We start from the raw sequence: 13,628 nt of genomic DNA, 5'->3' as shown, positions 1-13,628 counted from the left end.
AGCTTAAACTGTGTCGCAACCATAGCAGTTCACTTAGGTCATTTTACTCACTGAATATTATAGACCACGAACAGAAAGTGGGTTGTTAATTTGGGAAGGGGGAACCTTTATCAACTTAGGAAGTATACCCAGGTGAGGTCTCAACACAAGTCCCAGAGAAACTCTGCTCAACCCTGGTAGCTATGGCACAGGCAATTTCCCAGAGAAATGTGTGTAACGGAGAGCACAATAAAATTATTTCAGTTCATGTTTATAACCTCCTGGGGAAATCAACCTATAAAAATTATTAAGCTCCACTTTCTCAAGCTGCTGGGAAAGTTCTTTCTAGTCAGTCCTACAAGCACTAAGGGCCTGATTTAGAAGTCAACCGTGACTGATATCCTGTCTGCCGTATTACGATCCCCATAAGATAGAATGGGATCATAATACGGCAGACGGGATATCTGTCACGTTTGTGACTGAGTATTCCCCTCTGCCAACTTCTAAATCAGGCCGTAAGTCTTCAAAGCAAGAAGGTGTCTAGGCACTAGATCATTCTCCAGTGAAAAATTTCTGCAGGGTGCAGTTCTCTATTGCTAGCTGGGGCCATTTGGAGTCAGAAGTCTTTCTGCTTTTCAAATTTCTGAAGCAGGCACACACAGGCTCAACCACTGTATCCTGATAGTGCAGTTCCACTCCCTGGATGTCAGGCAGAAGTCAAGTGTCAAGAGTCTTCTTTCTTGAAGGAGGGCATCCACCTTCAGAAGCGTCCTTCCCAAGTCCAGGAATGTTCTGAAGATGAGATGGTGAGATGTCACGTTTATCCCGTATACTAGCTACTCATTAGGGTATTTTCCCTACCTAATCCTGGCCACTTTCTCACCCTATGCCCTGTTCTTTTGAGTCAAATGCAATGCAAAAACCATAAAGTGATGGATTAATCTCAGCCACTGCTAATCTCTCAGGCCACATCTCAATCTATCTATTTTCACTCACAATGCCACCTCAGTTTGGACCCAGCCACATGCAAATCCGTCTTGACCCTGCTCCGAACAGGATTAGTCAAATCCAAACTGCCAGGCCAGGTCCTCCAGGAACCGGAACGCCAGCTACCTACCTGAAAACGTAAAATTCAGGTTTTTTTTTTCATTACAGGTTCGGTTGTTTACGAAGACCAGCGTTGGATTTCCAGTAAGTCTTCCATCTCCATTCCTTCTCATAGAACGCTCTAGCTGACATGTAGCAATATACACGTTTTCTTACATATCGAAAGCACCTTTCATTGTTATGTGTTTCTAGAGTAACTTTAATGGTTCCTGGCAGCCATATATTTGTGTCATATATGTGGGTGGTGTACATGCACACTGATGCCCCCATTTATAGCATTTAGGTCCACATATAACATTTAACTTCCACACTAGTGGTGCAATTTTGTATCCCATCTAGCGTGGCTTTACATAGAGCAATTGGACGAAACCAATTTCCCTCTACCGTTTTAGGGTTAGAGCAGACTGACTGTCCTACTAAGTAGCATGGCCACAGGGCACAGGGAACAGAGTTCTAATAGTATCCAAAAAATAGGTTCTGGAAAAAAGGGAAAAATCAGCACCGACCATGCAACAAAGGCACATTTTCTCCACATTGCTACACTAGCAAGCTCTAATCAACAAAATCAAAGCTATGTAAGAAAGTATAGAGATAAATCACAATTGGTTGAAATCCTTCTTAAACAACAGATATTCAACCCAGAGCTGGCAATTTCAAATTAATGCAACACTATTATTGCAGCTTGCTGAGTTCCACAAGCTTACTCACTCCCATCATAATTCATGAATACATGATGTTATTATATATGGGACTGTGCACAAAGGAGTCACTCATCTTTAAAAAATCTAATGGAAACCGTCTGTGCACTTAGGCATACATAAATACAGAAGAAACAAGCAAACAGTGACAAAACAGAAAACCTGTGAATTCAGCATCTTGAAACACAACTGAATGTTCTCGTTGTATAGGCCTAACTAGCATATTTAATTTGCCTGGCACAAAAGACAAAGGCAATGCTTAGTCTGTAAAAATAAATAAATAAATGAATAAATACAGAAATCGAATGGCCTGTGGCCAGCTCAGCTGCATGCAGGAGTTACCAAACACTAAGGCTGCCTAGTCTAGATTACAATCACGCTTCTTTCAACTGCCATTCTACACTTCCTGTTTCTTTAGCTCACTTCTACAGGTTCCTTTTTAGGGGCGAGCGCAAAGCACTCCGTCCCCTGTTGTAATCTCTCTCTGGGCTTCTAACCTTGCCCATGTCACGTCAGTCACTTTCATTGGTTTGTGGGCTTGCCTTTTAACATCCGCTTGCTTTCATTTGTGAAAGGCATGCATACAACATGCCTTTTCTGGTGTTTAGCCCTCCTGGAGCGCACCAGTAAACTACTGAAAACATACGAGGCTCGATGTTTTCAGCATAGTTTCCAGACTACTTAATTTTTTTATTTTCCACGCAGCACGATCACGCTGAGGTTTATATAGAGTGTTCGCGCTTTGTTTTTCCGTTTTCAATTTCAGCACGATGCTGCATTTTACATAGCACGATTGCATTGCATTATTTTTCTTTTAATTTGTATGGCAAGAAAAGTCCGGTTAGGAGTTTACAACGCTAACAGCTCTAACTCGTTTGTTTTATTATTTGAGAAGAATAGTTAGAAAGGGCCGTATGCTTGCTTCTGGGGGTCATCTGTTTTGACCAACAAAGTGCACAGGCGGGTACTATTTGGTTTAGGCAATCATGCTTGTTGAGAACATGCATGATTGAATGCCCAATGATGGATCGCTGGCTGGATGACCTGGAACTTTTTGATGGCATGTTTGTGTGTAACATACTTTGTGCCTGCGCCACTGTTTAATCTATTTGCATAAATAAGAATCTACGCTTTGCCATGACAGTGCATGCTGCAGTGCTGCTAAAACGATTCATAGAGCGCTGCAATGTATTCATAGTACACAATTGTATTAGGAGTTAACACTGGGCTGGCGTCTGAAGCATCCACTGATTAACAGAGAAATCGCAACTTGCCTCCCCAGAACAGAGGACATAAAGTGCAAACAACCAGCGCATACAAAATCAATATCTGTCTCACAGTTAAGACAGAGACGAGAAAGCTAATCTCATCTGGGAAAGAATCTTGGCAGCAAAGCAGATTCCTGCTCTTTTTCCTGAAAAGACAAAGATTGGGCTTAGGGGCTACCAGCAGCTCATTGAAGATCCAAACATTCGGACATTCTGATAATGAGCTGAGAAGGCGAAAAATGCTATTATCAGAACACAGTCAGCAGTGCCAGATCACTTGTAGTATGATGCACAAAGAACATTGCATCGGAGTAAAATGTCTTCTGCGTATCGTTGCAGAATCTCCATATGGCACAGCGACTTTGAGTCCTAGCATACTAACATGCATTAAACGTTTAAATCATATGAGCTGCATGTTTGTTCTGCCTTAATTGTGTCCGGTGTTGATTTTTATGGGCAAGCAGCAAAGCGCTCCGTCCCATTCTGTAATCTCTCTTTGGGCTTCCAACCACACCCATGTCACGTCAGTCACTTACATTGGTTTGTGGGCTTGCCTTTTAAAATCTGCTTGCTTTCATTTGTGAAAGGCATGCATATGTCATGCCTTTTTCGATGTTTAGCCCACCTACACAGCACCGGTAAACTACTGAAAACATAAGAGGTTTGAAGTTTTCAGCATGGTGTCCGGACTACTTTATCTGTTTATTTTCCACAAAGCGCGATCGCGCTGCATTTTACATAGTACGATCGCGCTGCGTTTTTTTCATTACAACGCTAATAGCTATAACTCGAGCAAATGCGAGACCCATTGCATTGAAAATGCTTGTTAGTGCATGTTGGTCTTGTAAAATGTGCACTGTGCCAGTCGTTAATGGGTGCCATGCCATCATCCAGTTCGATCAAATCGCAGCGTCCATGGGCATCTTGTTCACGGGTATACATGAAGCCAGATCAGTTTTGCTGCAGTGCCCTTAACAATGTATGATTTATAAATTAGAGAATGGCTGAAGGATCCAATGCACGATACAGAATAAAACAAAGTTGTCTTAATTCCGTTTTTAGGTCGAGCATAGCAGCGTGCATGCTCTGCTTTTTTTAGGTCAGGCATAGCAGCACGCATGCGCTGCTTTTCCGATGTGTATCTAGGCTTTTAACAACGCCCATATCACTACCACTTGTTCGTGGGCTTGCCCTTCAAAAATCCTTTGGTGATATTGGTAAATGGCTTACGTTTGTCCCTCCTTGGGGAGGTTTTGTTACCGCCTTGGCCATCGCCTCTGTTAGATGGCTAATTGCACTTTTGTCCATAACTTTGAATGCGAGCGAACTTCTTTTTCTTTCGTGTGTCTTCATGCTGATGCTCATGGCGGGCGTGATGCTGTGAATCTGCTTGTTTATGTGAAACAGTTTTACTTTTTTCAATTTATGTGGCAAGAAAAGTCCGGTTAGGAGTTTACAACAGTAATAGCTCTGACTCGAACAAATGCGAGACCTGTTGCATTGCAAATGCTTTTTCCTACTGCATTCTCTTTTCGTCTCTGCATCCGTATTTTTCTTTTCCTCTTTTTTCAACTCTTTTATGCCATGCGCTCTCTATTACAGGATTGAAGTCTCAAGCTGAAAAAAAAAACAGTCCCCAAAAATGAGTGCTAGTACCCACTACCCGCAACAACCAGCACAAATTAAGTTCTGGTCGAAAGGCTTTTAATGCATCCTAACTTGGAGCCGGACAAGGCAAAACACATAAACCAATTTTATAACAAGAACTCATCAAGACATTGCAATATTTAATTATCAGTTGAACTGGTAAAGTAATATTTACCTCACTGGAGGAGCACATGCTAGAGATTTGTGAGAATATTCACTGCATTCATCTCCTGATATTTAAAGTCCCCAGTGTTTCATGTCGATGAACATTGTGGTAATTTCCTTGGTCCTCAGTGGGTGGTGTCACTCAGTTACTGGAGGCAGGTGAAGGTAGCTATTCTTCAATCTGTTCCATTCTAATAAACACCTTTCTGCATGGTCCCAGTCTGACCCTTGCCGGTGGCCTTCGGTATGTGTTAGTCCTATGCCTGGCCTCTCTTACTTGCAGAACCCTAGTAAGGTGCACAGCAAGTGTCACAGTCCCTTTTCTCCTACAGTGATCGGTGGTTTTATTTCCCAGATTCAAAGAACACGTTATTTTATTTGGTTGTCTTACTTGTCATTGAAATGTCACTATTTACTTTCCCAAGGGTGCGTATGAAGGCCTTTTTTCAATCTTTTGAGGGGCTGCAACCAGGTGGCTCTGTTGCGATTTGGTTTGGTTCTTTTCGGGACTGTGCCTGGACCATATGCTCATGGACGTTCATTCACCAAAATGCCAGGGGTAGAGGCAGTGACATCACGTGACATTCCATCTTGACTTTCACTCACACACACATGCTTACACATACATTCACTCATACATAGTCTCTTTAACATAAGCACACCCTCATTGTAAGCATGCACACAACATACATGTTAATGTGTTTTTTACTTAACTCAGCTACCAGAGAGGTTCATATTCCAGGTTACTGTACTCCATTTTTTATTACACAAATAGTGAATAATATATTACTCACTATCACTAGTAAAAAACTGATTAAAAGCAAGGAAGTGCGGCCCCCAAACAACGTCCATAAGGACGAGCTGTCTCTGTGCTCCTGGCACCTCTTTGCAACCTCTGAGGCCTGGGGTCGCAGTGGCAGTGCCAGGGGTCACATGGGTCAAGCTGGGGGTCACAGCTGCGTCACCAGTAAATGACGTTCATGCATATGCTGCACCTAGCCCTGAGTCTTCCTCAGGGTCATTTCTCGGTGTCATCTGAGCTTCACTCTTCCATCTTGTCCTGTGTCTCTGTCACTTCATCCTCTCTTCTGAGCAGCACCTGCGCTTTCTGGTCCTCTTGTCTGTGCTGGGTCAGGACTGCGTGGCTGTTTTTGATGCCTGCATTAGGTCCTATTGGCTCTCCTCTCTTGGTTGCATGGTAAGTCCCTAGGTGTGCTCATCCCTATTCTTTTGCCCTTTATGTTCTTCTAGTCACATCTTGACCCTTTTCTTCTGGGGCCAGGCAGTGAGTGACTTTCTCTTCTACTTGGCAGAGCCCCATCTGGACCACTTTCTTCTGTTAATGGCTTGTGCGGGTGCTGCAGCTTCGCCTTGTGATACTCTCAGGGCACAGTAGGCCTGGCCCTTTCCCTGATTCTGGCCAACTTTCAGCAAAGTCAGTCCCCTTGTCCTACTGCTTGGCATGTGGGGTCTAAGCCCTTTTCTGGTTGATGAGTTGGTTGTCTGTAATTGAGCATGCTTTGTTTGAGACTGCCGCTCTCAGCTGGAGTGTGTCCCATCTAAGGTCAAGAGTCTACTCTTGTTTTGAAGAAAGGGCAATCTTCGTATATGTGAGCGCTATAACCTTGGTTGCCAGCCAGATTGTGGGAGGGAGGTGTAACGCGAGAGCAGTAATTTAACCATAGAAGTTTTGTGGGTCCATTTTAGTTTGCCTCTGTACAGGAGTTTAGCCTAGCTTCAGCTTGCAAGTCTGTACCCTTTTACCTAGATAACATGTTTTGTTTTCATTATTCGTTTTTATTCATTTAGCACTGCTTGCATTTTAAGAGAAATGTTTTTATTTCTTAATCAGTTACCATTCAGTGAAAGCATTATTATCATTAATGTATGTATTAGATTGTCATCATGTTTTTTGCTTTACGTTGGACAAGAACAGAATGTGAACATGTCAGGCGCTTGTTATGATATTGCGGATACAAGTTTGTGCGCACAATCTAACATTTAGGTACATACCCACATTGGGATGTCTGCACAAACAATAACATGTACCCTATAAAAACACCTTGGGAGACCAAGGCCATTAGAGGGGGTTCCACCCAGGATATTCCATCTATAATGCACGCCACTTTGCAGCAGACCTCAGCTTTTGTGTCTCTACAAAACCTGATTTGGAGACTGGAGGCTGACCTTGTTCTAAGTCAATGGGGGTTGAGGGCTTCCCATGGACGTGGCATGGGCAGATTAAGTTTATCACACTTTTCACAATCCTGATTTTGTTATTCATCATTATCCTAATCATTGCAGCTCATGCATTCTATCACAGATTGCAGTCTTTTCAATAAATGTATTGAAAACTATTGTGCATCTTCTTACTGGACGGCGTTTTTAAAATAGACTTAATGCTAACGAGAGAAAAGGGTAAGACTTGTTCCACCGCAATTTCACTGAGAGGTTTTTTAGAGTCCATGCGCTAGGCTGCCAGAAATCACCTTTACTATCTGAGTTTTGGTGAGGTGCTGCTAGAGAGTCAGAAGGATTGGGCTGATGGTTGCCAACTGGTGTAGGAGTGACTCAGTCACTTATAAGCAGAGGTGCCGCTGACCCTAATCCAGCAGTCTCGTAGAGATACAAGAGTCCTTACGACAGCAGTACCTTTTATTCTATTTCATTTTATTTTAAATCTCACTCCTGTACTTTATCTCCCTTCATTTCCAGTGGTAAGCTCATTGCATCATGTTAGGCACTTAGAGCTGATGAGTGGAAACTCAGATTTGTGCCTGGTCAAACAGTCAAAAGGAGCAGTGATCAGTCCTTTAGCATCAAGGAACGGTAAGATAGCCAAGTGTGGCCTTTCTTCTCTCCTTCCGGTCTTCTGTTCTTCTGTTCTTCTGTTCTTCTTGTCTTCTTGTCTTCTTGTCTTCTGTTCTTCTTGTCTTCTGACTTCGGCTCTTCTGCCTCCTCCGTCCTCTTCTCCCCGCGCCTGCCCTCCTGCTCCTGCCTCATCCCCCTCCCCCTCTCTATCTCCCCTATCTAACCCGTTCACTATCTACCTCCCTCACTCCTCCTATCTACCTATCTCTCTATCTCTCTATCCCACTATCTAACTCCCTCACTCTCCACCTCCTCCTATCTTCCTATCTCTCTATCTATTTCCCTATCTATCGATTTCCCTATCTATCTATTTTCTCTATCTATTTCTCTATCCCTCCCCCCCCTCCCTCACCCCCTCTATTACCTATCTTCCTATCCTCTCACTCTACCTCTCACCCTCACCCACCTCTACAACCACCCCTCCCCTATCTTCTCAACCCTACTCCTATCTTTCTCCCTTATCTCCTAAACCTCCTAACACTCACCCCCCTCCACCCTTAAACCCCCCTCTCCCAGCTCTTCTCACTCTACCTGTCCCCCCCTCCCTCGCGCTTTCCCGCCGCGACCTCCTGCACGCCCCCGCCCCCCAGCTCCCATTCGCCCCCACCTGACCCCTCCCCCCCTCCTACCTCATATGGCGGCCGCTGCGCGACTGTGCAGCGGGCACGCGCAGCGGGCGCGCCAGAGGCAAGCCCGTCTGCGCCCGTCCGCGCCTGTCCCGCGCCCAGCGCCACGACCCCTGGTCCCCAGCTCTCCCAAGCCCCGCTGACCCGCTACGACCCCACCACCCTCCACGCCCTCAACCCAGGACGCTCCAACACTTGCTTCCAAGCTCACCCCAAACGCACCCATGGACCCTTCGCCTGCAACTCCTGCAAACGCACCTTCCACCACGCAACAACCACGACCACAAGCCCACGCGCCATCAACCACCTCAAGTGCATCCTAGTCAACGCTCGCTCCGTCCACAAACACGCCGTTGAACTCTGGGACCTCCTGGACTCCATAGCACCGGACGTCGCCTTCATCACGGAGACCTGGATGAACGCCTCCTCGGCCCCTGACATCGCCATTGCCATCCCCAAAGGCTACAAGATCTCCAGAAAAGACTGCACCAACCAGGTAGGAGGAGGTATCGCCATCGTCTTCAAAGACTCCATCAGCGTCACCACCTCCACCGAAGACACCCCTCTCGCCGCTGAACACCTGCATTTTCAGATTCGCACCGATCCGAGGACCACCCTCAGAGGATCCCTCATCTACCGTCCTCCCGGGCCACGCGCCCCTTTCAGCGACGCCATCGCCGACTTCATCTCCCCGCACGCCCTCGCCTCGCCGGACTACATCCTCCTAGGTGACCTCAACTTACATCTGGAACAAAACAACGACCCCAACACCACCACCCTGCTCGACTACCTCGCCAACCTCGGCCTCAAACAACTGGTGAACACCGCCACCCACATCGCCGGACACACGCTTGACCCCATCTTCTCCGCCAGCAAACACGTCTTCTTCAGTCACGCCTCCGCCCTACACTGGACCGACCACAGCTGCGTCCACTTCACATTCCGACGCGAGACCCGCCACCTCCGCACCCAACCCATCCCTCGTCGACAGTGGAACAAGATCCCCGAAGAGCAACTCTTCTCCGCACTCGCCGCCAACCAACCCACCCTCACCACCGACCCCAACGACGCAGCCCTCAACCTCACAAACTGGATCTCCAACTGCGCAGACATCCTTGCTCCCCTCAAACGCACGCATCGACAGACCAACACCAAAAAACCTCTCTGGTTCTCTGACACCCTCAAAGAATCAAAGAAAACTTGTCGCGCCCTTGAGAAAGCCTGGCACAAGGACCGCACCGCTGACAACATGACCGCCCTCAAGAACGCTACCCGCGAACACCACCACCTGATCCGCGCCGCCAAAAGGAACTTTTTCACCGACAGACTGGAAAAAAACAGACACAACAGCAGAGAACTCTTCAGCATTGTCAAGGAGTTCTCCAACCCCAGCGCCAACGCCAACGCCGTCACGCCCTCACAGGATCTGTGCGAATCCCTCGCCACTTTCTTCCATCGCAAGATTAGCGACCTCCACAACAGCTTCGGACACCAGACCCAACCAAACACCACCGAACCGGCATCCACGGCCATCACCCTCAACAACTGGTCCCACATCAACATGGAAGAAACCAATTCCATCATGAACTCTATCCACTCCGGCGCCCCTTCGGACCCCTGCCCGCACTTCATCTTTAACAAAGCCGACGACATCATCGCCCCGCACCTCCAGACCGTCATCAACTCTTCTTTTTCCTCTGCTACCTTCCCCGAATGCTGGAAACACGCCGAAGTCAACGCCCTACTAAAGAAACCTACGGCTGACCCGAGCGACCTGAAAAACTTCCGCCCCATCTCTCTTCTGCCTTTCCCAGCCAAAGTAATAGAGAAGACAGTCAACAAACAGCTGACCACCTTCCTGGAAGACAACAACCTGCTCGACCCCTCACAAACCGGATTCCGAACCAACCACAGCACTGAAACCGCCCTCATCTCAGTCACTGACGACATCAGAACCCTGATGGACAACGGTGAAACAGTCGCCCTCATTCTGCTCGACCTCTCGGCTGCCTTTGACACCGTCTGTCACCGCACCCTAATCACCCGCCTCCACTCCACCGGAATCCAAGGCCAGGCCCTGGACTGGATCGCCTCCTTCCTCTCAAACCGTTCCCAAAGAGTTTACCTCCCTCCGTTTCGCTCAGAACCCACCGAGATCATCTGCGGCGTACCCCAAGGCTCATCACTCAGCCCGACACTCTTCAATGTCTACATGAGCCCCCTCGCCAACATCGTACGCAAGCACGACATCATCATGACCTCCTACGCCGACGACACCCAACTTATACTCTCCCTCACCAAGGACCCCGCCAGGGCCAAGACCAACCTACAAGAGGGTATGAAGGACGTCGCAGATTGGATGAGGGTCAGCTGCCTAAAGCTGAACTCTGAAAAAACGGAAGTCCTCATCCTCGGCAACACCCCGTCCGCCTAGGACGACTCCTGGTGGCCCACGGCCCTCGGCACCGCACCGACCACCACAGACCACGCCCGCAACCTCGGCTTCATCTTGGACCCTCTTCTTACCATGACCAAGCAAGTCAACTCCGTGTCCTCCGCCTGCTTCCTCACCCTCCGCATGCTCCGCAAGATCTTCCGGTGGATCCCTGCCGACACCAGAAAAACCGTGACCCACGCCCTCGTCACGAGCCGCCTGGACTACGGCAACACCCTCTACGCCGGGACCACAGCCAAACTCCAAAATCGCCTGCAACGCATTCAAAACGCCTCGGCCCGTCTCATCCTCGACATACCCCGCAGCAGCCACATCTCCGCACACCTGAGACACCTGCACTGGCTCCCAGTCAGCAAAAGGATCACCTTCCGACTTCTCACCCACGCACACAAAGCCCTCCACGACAAGGGACCGGAATACCTCAACAGACGCCTCAGCTTCTACGTCCCCACCCGCCTCCTCCGCTCCTCTGGCCTCGCACTTGCTGCTGTCCCTCGCATCCGCCGCTCCACGGCGGGTGGGAGATCTTTCTCCTTCCTGGCGGCCAAGACCTGGAACTCCCTCCCCACCAGCCTCAGGACCACCCAGGACCACTCCGCTTTCCGGAGACTCCTAAAGACCTGGCTGTTCGAGCAGCGATAACCCCCCCTTTTTCCCCTAGCGCCTTGAGACCCGCACGGGTGAGTAGAGCGCTTTATAAATGTTAATGATTTGATTTGATAGGCAGACTGAGTCTGGCTGCCACTCAATAGCTGGGCTGGTCATCATGGAATTAAGTGTGAGCTCTGTGGATGCAAGGGCAGCATTGCAGGGCTGTAGCCATAGTCGTCCAAACAGTGCTTCTATCCAATCATCATCCTACTTTTCTAGACTTAGAGACCGAAGTGTGACAGAAGGATGCCATGTCAACACTGTGGAGTGGACCTGCGAGAGACGTTCCTGGTTAAGCGAGGGTGAAGGTGGTATGGCGAGCATCCATTTACTCACCATGATTTTCTCCCTATTGCACTTTGCTTTTTGGAAGCCACCCAAAGAGTTGTCTCTGTGAGGGCCCAGGCACTCTCATCGTGTTAGAGTGATAATTCTCTGCAGATAAGCGGGCGTGACAAGAGAGGATAATTCGCCCATTTTCTGCCCTATGTGCCAAGTGTGTACTACTTTGGCCGAAATGATTCCACTATCCTTTTCCATCTTTCTGTTTTGTCAGTTTTCAGTAGAGGCAAGACTGGTTTATTATGACCCAGGGTATCCTCCCTTCTTAGGCATTTTGGAGTGTGCTTCATATAGTGGGCAGGGGAGCAGTTAGCCTCGAAATTTGAGAGGAAGCTAAGATATGCAACAGTGGGGGTATAACCATTTTTATACATGGACTAAAAACATAAAAAGGGGAACTTCCTTCAGTGTTTGTGTCCTGTGCTCAATATGGGGGGTCATATATCTGGATAATGTGTACCAAAGCTGTATTTTAAAGCACACTGGCCTAGTCACAATGATCTTAACAATACTTAATACTTTTTAAAAGGGGGGTTTAAGGACATTTAGCAGGATGAATTACAAATGTTTTAAATACATTGTGACACTAGACCTGGCAGGATGTGGACATTTAGACTCTTGTGCCTGGGATTACCACTGGTAAATGGTGTGTTCTAAATACCACTGAGCCAGCTGCATTAGTCTCTGCCTATAAGGACCTAATTTGTTATAAAATATGGGAAAACATTGGCCACAGCACACAGAGAGTAATGTCCAACAGTAAGGCAGAAAAAGATATTCCTGGTGTGGTTCCGAGAGTTGAGGGAAGTATAAAGTTGAAACGAGTCTCAAATCCTGTTTGCAGATGGTGTCTTTATTCGTAGGTGCTTAGAAAGCATTAAGTCATCATGGAGATACAGCCAACACGTGTTTCGTCACACAAGTGACTTTATCAAGGCTGTAATAAAGTAATGACAGCAAACATTGGATACATATGTGTGTATTGGAATCTGGTGTGAAACCAGAAAGCGTTCTGATTGTGTAAGTGAGTAAGTGATTAACATGGCTTTAGAGGTGAGTGGTAGTGGGGTCAAATAACAGCACCGTGATCAAGTTTTAAAGTTGGTCTATAAAAGCAAAATGTTGGAGAGTAATAGAGTATATGCAATTTGAAGCAGTGTGAGCATGCAATTGTTGTGCAATAGGGAGAAACTTAAAAGTCTACGAGAAATGCAGGAGAGAAAGTAGAAAAGATAAAGGGGAGATACGGCTAAATGCAAGTTTAGAAAAAAGAAACAGTAATGAAGGCGGTGAGCCCAGAGGGCATAACAGAAGGGTGAGAGTCATACCTGGGACAGCAGGCTTAAGTAGGTTTGGTGGTGGTGTGTAGTAGTGAAGTATAGGTGGGCTGGAGAGAAAGTGAGTGAGATGGATCAGAGAAAAAGAGAGAAATAGAATGGGATAAGTAATCGTGTGTGACAGGATAGTTGGGAAAACGTAGAGAGCTAAAAAATGTAAAGGTAAGGTGATAAGAAGGAAAAAGGTGGGGAAAAATGTAAAGGTAAGGCGATAAGAAGGAAAAAGGTGAGGAAAAGTTGGATTAGAGAGAAAGGAAAATCTATATAAATAGAAGAAAGATAAGAATAGTCAGTGAGAACATACCTGAGTAAATGGTAAAGAACTGAAATAGGTATGGCTGCGCCAGGCAGCTGCAGGTGCGTGTGTAAAAGGCTTGCATGAAATCGAAGATATGAGAAGGCCCTGATAAGCCTATAAAATGACCTAAAGTGGTAACAGGGAAGAAAATAGGTATATAAAGCGAGGGCAGGATTTTAAAAAA

Source organism: Pleurodeles waltl, chromosome 4_1 (genome assembly GCF_031143425.1).
Source record: "Pleurodeles waltl isolate 20211129_DDA chromosome 4_1, aPleWal1.hap1.20221129, whole genome shotgun sequence".
NCBI lineage: Eukaryota > Metazoa > Chordata > Amphibia > Caudata > Salamandridae > Pleurodeles > Pleurodeles waltl.
The sequence above is the reverse complement of the archived record's forward strand: the minus strand, read 5'-3'. Positions refer to the sequence as shown.